A 12,956-nucleotide genomic window follows, 5' to 3' on the forward strand; every position below is an offset into this window, starting at 1 on the left:
GGAAATTACCTATGCAATGCAGTATCATAGAAAATAGCCTAACTAGGAATGAATCACAAGCCCTGATGCAAGCAGAGATGCAAAAGATCATCTATGCTGTATAACCTTTATGAACATTTATTTATTTATTTAACAGTTTTTTATACTTACTGACCTTCATAGTAAATAACCATATCGGATCGGTTTACATTTAACAAGGGTATAACTGGAGTAACAATTCAAGTAAACGAAAGAAAACAATAGGTAGAATATGCTATACAAAAGACTGTTTTGATTGCTTTATATTGCATTTTTCAGGCTTAGTGTTAAAATCATTTACAACTATCACATGAATTATGGCAACATAAATACATCTAGTAAGCTTGCCACCCTAGCAGAAGCAATTACATGGGGTCCTTTAACCCTGACCAAAAAAGATAGCCTTATTGTAGCTACAGTATTTATATTTGGTGCTGGCCATAGTACAGTCAGATTGGCAATGAGTATTTTGCGCTTATAATCTATTGTGGAATCTTTAAGAACATTACTGTAGAAACCCTCAGGCAGACTGCCCTTCAATTAAGAGAGATAACAGAAACCTTACAAGACCATAGATTAGCTCTGGATTTGCTTTTAATGGCACAAGGAGCCCTTTGCCATGTGCTCTTCACCTCCTATGGTAAACAATGTTGTCTTGAAATTACTGATTGTACCCCTATTATATTTAACTTGACTACACATTTAGAGGAGAATTACAATTTACCCTCTGATTGGTTGGCTAAACCTGAATGGCAAAAGCCACTCCTTTCCTTATGGGAGCAAGAAAAGGAATGGGGAATGAAGTTCTAGAATATTTTCTTATAGCTGCTGGTTCTTGTATTATTATGGCTCTTGTAGTTTTCTGCATTGAGACTTTGATTTAGTGTGTAGTTGATCATTTTCTGCCTGTAGTTATTCCCCCTACTTCTCTTCTATATGATGATACTTCTACTATAAATGCTGATCCTGCTGCTCTCAAGGATAAAGTTGCTTCCCTTATTTCCCCTTCCTGATCTTAATGGTTTAGAAATACAAGCTTAGCACAGTAGATCATTTATTCATTTTTATTCATTTTTGGATCATTGTTTTAGCGATGCTCGTGTTACTGCTCTCTGCCCATCTTTTCTGACATGGAAGTGACTGATTTCTGGTACTCTGCTCTGCTGCAGTTACCATTAAGTTTGGGTATTAGATTAAGGGTGGTGGATAGCATTGTTTTCTTTTCTTTACATCATTAAATGGTGACCTCATGTTCTGTTTCTGCGGTTTGCTGTCTGGAGATGCTACCCTGGCTGTTCCTTTACCATACCTCTCGTGCCGCCCCTGATTCAACAGCTCTCGCTCTTCCCGACGCCTGTGAACTTGGATTGTCACATTTTCCCCAAGGTTCAAGAGGGAATATGTAATGTCTGCCTGGCAAATAGAGACAGAGGGCCAGGCCAGGCTGTGTACCCCGTGTGAACTTGATCTTGTGTCCAGCGTGTGGAAACTTGTGTGTGGGTGATGAAGAATGAGGCAGTTTTGTACCCTGTGTGAGCTTGATAACAAGAAGATTGCAGCAGGCAGCGTGAGAAACAATGTGTTAGCACAGGCGCTGTGGTAAACCTTATCAGTACAGAACAGGCACTTACATGATACTAAGAAAAGGAATTATGCTGGGAGTAGGGGGGAGTAGGTAACTGGAAATGAATGGTTACTGGAAATTTACAAGAAATCTAATGACGTATGACGGCAGGGCTAAAAATGGTCAGAGAGCTCAAAGCCTATAGCATAAAAAAAATGTATATAGGCTGAGCTGTGACAGGCATTCAGAGAAGGAGGTAAAATTCAGGCCTACTCTAGCCTTCTGAGAAGCTTGGCCACCTTCCAAATACTTTGTGCTCTGAACAAGGCATAGCTCTGAATAAGGCATATCAATAAAGTTTCTATCCATTGCTTGCCATGTAGCCTGAGTATTGGTTACTAAGGGGCAAAACACTCAACCTATAAAAAACAGAGATAAAATAAGAAATCAATTAATTGATCAGATCAGAATTAATAAGACAATTGATAATTCTCAACTAAAACAAATTATTATGTTCAGCCTTGGCAATAATAATGTGTGTTGGCTTAGCAGGCTTACAGCTAGCAGAGGTAAAAAACAATCAGTATATGCTAAGACATAAAAAATGTCATTAAAAAAAAGAGAAAAATGTTAGAGAATATAAAAAAAAAACCAAAATAGGAAAATTAACAACTAAATAAATGCAGTTAGAATATAAAATAGATTTAAAAATGTAAAATGAAAATATATAAGAAAATAAATAAATTGGTTACGCAGTTTATTGCACTAGTTAACATATACAAGCAAGGGAAAATCAAAAACATTTCAAAATGTTCTAAATATCTCAAATATTAATCATACACAATTTATTCCACAAACTTGCAATACCAAATGAGATTGCAAATAAAATCTTATGTTTTCAATCCCCAATCAATATATTTTTCAAAACCTTTAGTATAAGCAAATCTCCAGACCAATCTAACCTATCAAATAAGCACAGGGCCCACACAACATAATTAACAGAAGACAAAGGCAACAGAAAACACAAACTCACAAACAAAAAAAGGAAAAAAAATGAAAACCAGTTATCCTCCAGACCCAAACAACAGAATTTGCAGTCTTTGTATGATGTTATAAATCCATTGAAAGATGCTGATTGAATACTGAAACTTCTATATCCATAGGTGCTGTACAATTCTCTCTACAAAAGGGGACTGATGTTTTCTCAAATAGGCTAACCAGAATCCCAAATGAGACCTTTACAATTACAACAGAGAACTTTGAGTTCATCAGTCTCATTAAACACCTTTAATCCGAAAACATTTATAAAATAGTGTACTCAACATGTTTCGTCAATCACACGGCTTCTTCATGGGTTCAAATTCTAAAGCAGCAGCTCTTCTTTTCAATGTATGGGTCTCACAAATTCATCACTAAAATAAAACAAACACTCAGCTAAAAAAACAACCTTCCCCATGACAAAAACAAAAGACACAAAAGGAACAATAATGCATATAAAAAAGAACCTTACATAACCAATGAGCAAGTGATACCATCATGAATAACACTTCATCATCCCAAGAGAAATGTTAAAGTTAACATGGACTAATGCACAAGTGCATGAACCTTAAAGCTACATGGATTTAATGCAAAGATGATAAATGTATATTAATGCATAATTAATACACATTAACACTGCATTAGTATTAACAGGTTTTATAACATTGACCTCTGATTGTTAAATGCATAGAAATAATAGGGGAGGTTGTCATTTACTAAGCTGTGGTATTTTCCCAATGCTAAAATACCACTAAGAAAAATTCCATAGATTAATAAACCTCCTTACATAGTGTGCCATGGTGCCCCAGGCTGTGGTCCGCTATGGTTTAAAGGGCTAGAGAAGCCTGACATATAGCCCCTCCAGATTTGCCAATTCCCCCAGGGACAACCCATCCCCCACCCCCTGAGGTGGTCAATGTCAGCAAATATAAACTTTTAAATATTGTAAATTCCATGGCTAGCCCAATCCTGTTCCCCAATCCCCTCCCCTTGGTCAAAAGTTCCCCCTGAACCCTGATCCTCCCCACCCTAGGCAACCCTTTGACTCCTCTGGCACTTATAAGCAATCCCAAGTGGACCACTGGGAGCCAAGAGCACCTCTTAGGTCTCCAGGTTCAATACTTCCTTGTTTCAAAATAGCATTGGCTGACTGAGGTCCTACCTTCACCCCATCACATGATAGGGTAAAGGTAGAACCTTGACTGACTAGTGCCATTTCAAAACAAAATGGACTGGGCCCAGAAATCTAAGGCACATTTCGGATTCCCATTGGCCCATCAGAGGTGTGTCAATAAGGTCCAGAGAGTTCAAGGCCTGGGGAAGGATATTTGATGAAAGGAATGGGGCAGGGCCAACCATGGATTTTACAGTGTTTAAAAGTTTACATTTGATGACTTCAGCCATCTCAGGAGCTGGTAGTGCAGGGGGAGGAGGGGGAGTTGACAGGAGGTTGAGGTCGGCAAAACTGGAGAGGGATACTTCAGGCCGCTCTGGCACTTTAACTTCCAAGTTTATAAATATAAGACCATGGAGTACATGGCTGCCCTCGACAAATATTACAAGAAATACTCAGCGATGTACACAAAATTATTTTTTCTCGGATCATTTTCGTTTTGGGTCATTATCTGTTAAATTTCATTTTTAAAATGGTTTGGGAGGTATTTATTTTGGGTTTCCCTAATTTTGGAGTTGTAGTGTGCACTAATGGGACTTAGGGGTAGATTTTAAAAGGTTGCGCGCGGGCATACATGTGCGCACGCTACCTGGCAAGCACACATGTACACCTGATTTTATAACATGCGTGCTGAGCCGCACTGCCTTCCCCCATTCCCTTCCCCCCTAGCCTGACTTTCCCAACCCTTCCCCTAACCTTTCTCCCCTAGCCCTACTCTAAACCCCCCTGCCCTTTATCTTACCTTTTGCTCGCACCAGCAGTCTGCCGGCACGCGATCCTTTCACACAGCAGCAATGACTGCTGTGTCGGAGGCCTCTGGCCCCACCCCGTTCACATCCCGCCCCCTCCCCGCCCCTTTAGTATAGCCCTGGGACTTAGACACGTCTCGGGGCTTTACACTCATTACCGGCCCTTTCTAAAATAGGCCCAGCGCGCGTAACCCCCCTCCCCCCTACATGGATTTTACGTGTGTAGGGCTTTTAAAATCAGCCCCTTAGTGTGCACTAACTACATATTAGTGCACACTAAGTCCCATTAGTGTGCACTAACTGGTTTTCCTGTTTTCGGAGTTAGTATGCGCTAAAGGGATTTAGCATGCACTAACTGGATGTTAGTGTGCATTAAGTCCTGTTAGTGTGCACTAACTCCAAAAGTAGGAAAACTAGTTTGTGAGCACTAATGGAACTTAGTGCGCACTAACTGGATATCAGCACGCACTAACTCAATTTAGTGCATACTAACTAAAAATGTTACCAATAAGTTAAAAAGTGTCAATTGGGGAGATGTTTGTTAGGTAGAGGTATGGTTCTACATTCCCTTTGGATGTCTCCTTAGTTACTTATTTGTGTTGCCAAGATTGCAAGGTGGTATTTGAGGGGAGATGGCCAGTGCCTGGTAACAATTGTTAACAATAAGTGATGTAATAATAGCATCAAGTTCTGGTCAGCAAAAGCAATTAGCAATAACATTTTATTGTGTACAAGTAAGCAGTATATATGTGTGTAGTCATTTGCAGTGATTCATTGTTATCCATTTTACCTAACCTTCCTCTCTCTTCCCCTTTCCTCCCCACCCCCTAAACCCTATCTATCTTTTTTTTGTTTCATCACTTACTTCAGCTCCCAATCAATGGCGCTGTCTCGGCCTACCCCACACCTCACTCATCCCCACCCAGACCCCATCCCCCGGCCTACTTCTTTGAAGAGGCCCATCAGTTATGCGTGTAAATCTGGGAGTTTATACGCGTGGCTGGGCCTCTTTGAAAATTCGCCTGGCATGCAAGGCCTGGCCACGTGCGTAAACCCCGGATTTATGCACGTAGGTCTTTTAAAATCTACCCATAAGTCCTTAAATAAGAAAACTATAAGAAAACTAAGAACTCATCGATTCAAATAACACCTAAAAACATGGCTCTTCCTACAAGCCTTTCCTCCTGTGACCTAATACCCCCCCCCACACACACACACACAGAATCAGATCCACCTACACCCCCCCAGTCCCCCAGTTCAAGCTTCCCTGTAAGTCGATTAAGTTTCCCCTGAATTGCAATATTTTCCCTCAGTACTATTCCTCCCCCCTTATCATATGTTATCCCCTTGTTATTCTGCAAATCTCTTTAGCTACGCTTTAAAAGCTCAGCCTTCTCTATAACATTATATCGTTACTAAGTTACCCATGTAAGAATTAAGCTTTATATTGTTACCACTTTTCTTTGTAAGAAATAAGAAACCTTATTCTTATTTCATCTTCTGTTCCCTGTAAACCGATGTGATATCTCTGATCTAATGTCGGTATATAAAAATGAATAAATAAATAAAATAAATAGTGCGCACTAACATGAAATATGAATTTTCATGAAATTTTGTCTTTTTTTTTTTTCCGTTTCATGGTACTCCCAAAACTAGACGAAATAGGCAATTTCATTGCCGTTGTCTATTTCTTTAAAAACAAATGCACATCCCTAGATAGTATACAGTTTATTAGTAAAGAAACTCTATACTTTCAAAGCACATTTTAATAAATATGTCCCCTGTCATGGACACTGTGTTTCACCATGAAAGGCTGCATCGTGAGGGACTATGTGGGCAGTAGCTCAAATACTATAAGGAAACAGATAAACGAAAGTCATGAAATTGTGAGGACAAATAATTTGGGCACAGGCAAAGGGAACAAAAGGTTAAGAATTGACAAACCTTCAATGCTTATATATGGTCATAACAGGAGTCCTTAGATATAACAATTAAACATAAACATTTAAAGACCTTGGCTTTGGCGCCTAAACAATACTTCATCCAATCCAGTGAAAGGTCACATGACTGTGGGATGGCTACTCAGAATTAGATCTGTCAAAGAGATGTGTAACCTATAAAAGTCCAGTGTGTCAAGGTAACCACAGCAGAAACAATATAATAGATACAGGCGATACTGTCAAAACATTACATGATGCTACAGAAAATGTATCCATTCTATGTCAGCATTTAGACCATATGGTGATTTATTAACTGCAAAACCAAGATGCATCAGAATGAGCCCAAGGAAAATTATCTACAACTCCAGAGTTATAACTCACTTTCCAGAGAATAACACAGCCTATAATTTCTTTTTAGGTAAGTCACTGTTGCATGTCCTGGCCATGCTGGGCCCACCCCGGGTCCACTCACCCCAGGAATCCAGCTGCCAGCTCTGGTTCAACTTTGCTTGCGACGGTGGGCAGCAGCCTCTGTCCCTGAGTGCCTGCAGCCACCTCTGCCGCTTCTGACTACTGCACAGTTCCTCTTTGCACCCAGCGGGCCTTCCCGCGTGGGCCGCGGAGTGATGCCGCCACCCTGCTTCCTCTGGGCTCTGGCCTAGGCACACGACTCAAGCTCTTTTAAAGGGGCCACGGTGGGAAAGTAGCCCGTGGCCCCAGATGATGACATCACTCGGCCTCTGTATAAAAGGCAGGGCCCAGCCACTTGTTCCCTGCCTTGGCAACAGGTCTCCACGATTGCTCGTCTACTAATTGCTTGTTCTGGTTCCTGTTCCTGCATGTTCCTTTGCCTGCTCCTTGTACCCTTGGACTGATTCTCTGGTATTGACCTCTGCTTCATCTGGACTACGCTTGATCTGATTTTCTGGCTCTGACCTCAGATCTGCTTCCGGTACTGTAACTTCCTGCCTCCTGCCCTGACTCCAGCTTGCCTTGGACTCTCCTTGTTTCCTACGGATCTGGCCTCTCAGACTTCAGCCTGTCTTTACCTGGATGCCCCCTGCTATCCTCTGTACCTGTTGGCGCCTGGGTCTTTGGAACCCTGCCTTGTCCGCACCGTCCTCGGCCCTCCAATACCTCTGCTGGTTCCTGATGTGCCCTTGTCTACAGCAACTGGGAGTCATCACATGGAGGCCCGCCTAAGTCCAGCCGGTCCCAGCATCCAAGGGCTCAAGCTAAGGGGAATGTGGGCTGGTAATGGCGAAGCACCAGTTGGCCTCCGTCTTCTAGCCTGCTCTGCCACCCAATGGTGGAGACTCGTAGGGCTTGCCCTGCGGGTAGCGTCACCCCCACCTAGGGCCAAGGGTCCACCATCAGCGCAACAGTCACATTATTTATTTACATAAAATTAGCTAGTAATGAGCTGTTTGTATGCATTTGCATGCAAAACCACTCATTATCATTTTTGTATTATTGGGGAGGAAATAACACTTGGTATTTAAAATACTATGGGGTAGATTTGAAAAGGCCTACGCGCATAAATGGCCTTATGCGCGCCAGGCCTATTTTCAAAAGCACGGCCAGGCGTGTAAGTCCCGGAGCTTCGGGAAAGGGGTGGGGCGTGGCCAGAGGCCCCCGGCACAGCGACCATTTGCTGCTGTGCCGGGGGATCACGTGCCAGCAGGGTACCGGCAGACGCAAAAGGTAAGAAAAAGTTTTTTGGGGGGCTAGGTTAGGGCTAGAGGGCAGGTAGGTTAGGGGAAGGTGAAGGGAGGCTAGTGTAGGGGGTTTGGAAGTTCCCTCCTAGTCTGCTCCGAAATTGGAGCGGACTGGGAGGGAATGGAGGAAGGCCACGGGTGTCAGCATGCGCAGAATGCACAAGTGTGCACCCCCTTGTATGCGCTGACCTCTGATTTTATAACTTGCGCGCTCCTGTGCGCACATGTTATAAAATCGTGTGTCCATGTGCTCGTGCCGGGTAGCGCACGCACATGGACTCGCGCATGCATTCTTTAAATATCTACCCCTATGTGTTATCACTGCCGCAAGTTATTTGTCAGCTTAGTAAATTGACCCTCAAAGTCTGAAATAATAATGGTTATCACAAAAATAATAATAAAGATTATCACATAACTTGCAAAATTCCCATGGCTATAAAAATGGTAAAGTTGTTGACAGGAAAACATTAACAGTTGAGGACAATTCACTTTGAAAGTGATGCATTAGTGAGCATGATGATTATCATTTTTCCCAGACAAGCACGCAGTGAGCATGCATATGCCATTAGCATGTGGCTAGATATCACCTGTGAGAAATTACTGCAAGTAGAGGGTTACAGTTGTAAAGTATAAATGTAATGCTCTTTTTTAAAGATTCAATGGCAAGGGCAAAATTTCAATCAGGAAAGAGAATTCAGAAAAGAATGATAATCTGGAAGCATAAAAAGATATTTTTAGTGTATTAAAATTGACCTTGAAAGATAACTACTAAATCTCTCTGCTTTATAAAACAGTTGATTTTTTTCACATTGTTTAAGCATGAGATGTTTAACATTGTTGTTCCCTTTTGGCCTTCATTTCACTCAAATGAGCAATAAATAGCTCTTAGGGGAGAAGAAAGACACATTCTGAGAGAATGGAATTAATGTGCCCAGGTACATACAGAACTGTAACTCACATTTTACAAGAGAGCTTCCACCAGAAGCATGAGATCAGCATAACTTCACCTTTCAAGGTTGCTTTGCTGCCAGGGATAAACTGTGGCAGATGTACTTAAAATAATCTATTCTTCACTATTTCAATATTTCATCCAAATGGAGATTATCTTTATTAACCAGTTAATAACTTGGGCTATGTTTTAGATGACTCACAAAAAAGCTTAAATGTGGAACCAAATAGTCTGAAAAGTTTCTAAAGAGAAAAGCTAGATGTAGAGCAGTCTACAAATCCTATTTTATTTTCTTAAAAAACCCCCTAAGATTTCTGCAAAAGAATACAGTTCAGTTTTAGCTCTGGTATATTATCTCCTATGATTCATTGCCGACCAATGTCAACATACGGTGATACTATATTTCTCAATATTTTCCTGCAATATTCTGCATTACAACTTAACTTGTAAAAAAAATACAATGTCACCAATTTGATTAGCTCATTATATCTGCCATGACTACACAGGCTAAAATAGAATAGAATAGCTATCAAATTAGTTCAGAAACTTTCTTTTGTTATGAAGTAGGGTGGTTTTTGGAAAACTCAACAATAGGTTCACAGAAATCTACTGGTGGATCCATACAAAATCTGCTATGTATTTTTGCAGATTGGTGGAGGCCAAGATCCAAAGAAAAAAAATCAAATAAATATTTCTTGTGGATCTTGGATAAATTCACTGATTTTTTTTTTCCAATACAAAGCAGGCTGAAATTATATATAGATGGATAGGTTTTAACCAGTAATTGCCTAATTTGGCCTGCACCACTGTCTCTTATTAATGGATTGAGGTTATACCCACCACCCTTCGTCTCTAATTTGGTCAGGAGTTACAGTTCCTTCGCCTTCTTGCTACTGCTTCTGATGACGATGATATAATTTGCACTTCATTAAACAGGAATAATTATTTTCATAAAAAGGACAAAAGTTCAGGTTTTATGAACTATCTTTTTTCAGAGCATGCCAAAAATACAGCTGTAGTCTGGAATGGGCTCATACCTCTTACTTTTACCAGGTTCTATACAGTAGTTAAACGATGTATCCCTGTGACTTGCCTGTTTTGTCCCACCACTTCACTGGCACTCATTTGGCAACAATATAATAAATGGGCCGATACAGTACAGTGCGCTCCGACGGAGCGCACTGTTAACCCTCTATTGGACATGCATTTTCGACGTGCTAGCGTTACCCCTTATTCAGTAAGGGGCCGAAAACACGTGTCCAAGCCCCCGAACCTAATAGCGCCCACAACATGCAAATGCATGTTGATGGCCCTATTAGATATTCCCGCGCGATTCAGAAAACAAAATGTGCAGCCAAGCCGCACATTTTGCTTTCAGAAATTAGCGCTAATTTCTTCGGGCACCGAGGAAGTGCACAGAAAAGCAGTAAAAACTGCTTTTTGTGCACCCTCCGACAATATCATGGCGATATTAAGTCGGAGGTCCCGAAAGTTTCCAAAAGTAAAAAAAGTTTGCTATTGAAATGGCTTTTAATACAACTTGTACCAGAACCAGAAAAAGACAGCTGGAAATCACTTGCTTTATCTTTATTGTTATTCTTTGTAATAACTTACTAGATAAAAGGTTTCACAGTATGCTTTATTATAGCATTACTTAAATTATGAAATTGCAGGTTGGGTTCTGGGTTTTAAAAAATAATCCTTTTTTTTTTTTCTGTTTATTGTTATAGTGTGGCCATGGGGTGGGATGTTTGTCCTGAATGACCTGGTAGAAATCAGGCACAAACACTGAGAAAAATTGGCAAAAGAATATATGTGAGCTTTATTCCTAAACAAGGACTAGAAATAATATAACACACAACAAATACATCCTCAAAAACCTTATGCAATGAAATCAGCAATGTAGCAGCAAAGTATGCATTATCTTAGCCGAGCAAATATCATATAAAAGACCATATATATAAGAGAATGGTCTAAAAGAATATTTATAGTAGGCACTTCCCTGAGTCATGATACACCCGTTTCATCCTCAGCAATGTCTATGAAGGGTCTTTGTGGCAGAGATTATGACATGCTGGGCACTGTGGTAATCGTGGGCAGATATTGGGTTGGATGTTCACTCAGTACAAAGAACTATTTCTAAACCTCCCTCTTATATACACTTACGGGCGGATTTTAAAAGCCCTGCTCGCGTAAATCTGCCCGGATTTACGCGAGCAGGGCCTTGCGTGCTGGTGCACCTATTTTGCATAGGACGCCGGCGCGCGCAGAGCCCCAGGACGCGCGTAGGTCCCGGGGTTTTCTGAAGGGGGCGTGTCGGGGGCGTGTCGGGGGCGGGGCCGAACCACGTGGTGTTTTGGGGGCGGACGCGGCATTTCGGGGGCGTGGTTTTGGCCCAGGGCATTCTGGGGGCGTGGCCTCGCCCTCCGGAACCGCCCCCGGGTCGGGTCTCGGCACACCAGCAGCCCGCTGGCGCACGTGGATTTACGTCTCCCTCCGGGAGGCGTAAATCCATGGATAAAGGTGGGGGGGGTTTAGATAGGGCCGGGGGGGTGGGTTAGGTAGGGGAAGGGAGAGGAAGGTGAGGGAAGGGCGAAAGAAAGTTCCCTCCGAGGCCGCTCCGATTTCGGAGCGGCCTAGGAGGGAACGGACGCAGGCTGCGCGGCTCGGCGCGCGCCGGCTGCCCAAAATCGGCAGCCTTGCGCGCGCTGATCCAGTATTTTATAAGATACGCGCAGCTACGCGCGTATCTTATAAAATTCAGCGTACTTTTGTTTGTGCCTGGTGCGCCAACAAAAGTACGCGAACGCGCTTTTTTTTAAAAATCTACCCCTTAATTGTGGATCTAACACTGGCTTACCACCCACTTATGGGTCGACAGCCAAGTCTTAGCTACAGGTCTAGGACCTCTGACTGCATGAACATAGTTTGGTTTCCTGTTCTTGCCATCATACTACGTGGGTTCCACAAGTTTTGGGTTAGTTATCATGCACAGAAGTATGTCTCAGCTCTTTCTTAGTCCTGAGCTGTCTGAATTTGCTGTAGTTACTTCCTCTTTTAGATATCTTTAATGTCACTATAGTATCTTCTTAATGTCTCTTCTAAATGTAAGCAAAATATTTCAGTATCTTAAACACTTGAAAGAAAAGCATTTAAAGTATAAGCTATGATTTCAGAATGATTTCTGACTTTTAACTGAAAATATTATAAGCCAATATATTTTAAGCTACAGAAAGTATGTTCCTGTCTATCTGGGCATATGTTTGACTGTAGACAGGTAGTTCCTCTTTCTGCAGCCTGAGTTGTTCTGGGCAGAAGACCAGTTCTGAACCAGAGATGATTTACTTCCCTAATCCAAATGGCCTATGTCCTTAATCTTAAGGTAACAGATGTCTCTTCATAACACTAACTTCTTATCTTACAGAAGCAGATACAGTACTGTAAGCTTAGCTATCACATGGCTGATTGGTTCTAATGCCAATATGTCTATTCTAAGAGTTCTGAGATGGCAGCAGAGATGACAGACTTGTCTTTTCTGTCAGAGGAAAATGTTTCTATAATATTCCAAGGTCCCAAATGCAGTTTCATATGGCTTACACTAACTATAATGAATCTAGTATATTCTCTCTTAATTCTAATGCAAGTAGTGTTTCTTTCTGCAACATGCTATTTCTCACTAAATAAAACAATTATCAATAAAATTGTATTGTGTATAAGCAAGCAGTATATATGTGTGTTGTCACTGGCAGTGATTCATTGTTAACCATTTTATGTAGGGGCAACCTGAGCTTATGTATCTTTTTTTT

General features: G+C 41.5%; 1 long non-coding RNA gene across 1 annotated transcript in view; it reads right to left on the reverse strand.

Annotated features, from left to right (window-relative positions):
- Positions 1–2,388: 2,388 nt before the first annotated feature.
- LOC115099526 overlaps positions 2,389–12,956 on the reverse strand; it is a 38,041-nt gene continuing 27,473 nt past the window's right edge. Inside the window, exon 3 of the long non-coding RNA XR_003858818.1 lies at positions 2,389–2,994. This is a non-coding gene — a long non-coding RNA (uncharacterized LOC115099526). The remainder of the gene's footprint in view (positions 2,995–12,956) is intronic.

This window comes from Rhinatrema bivittatum, chromosome 9, assembly GCF_901001135.1.
Source record: "Rhinatrema bivittatum chromosome 9, aRhiBiv1.1, whole genome shotgun sequence".
Lineage (NCBI taxonomy): Eukaryota > Metazoa > Chordata > Amphibia > Gymnophiona > Rhinatrematidae > Rhinatrema > Rhinatrema bivittatum.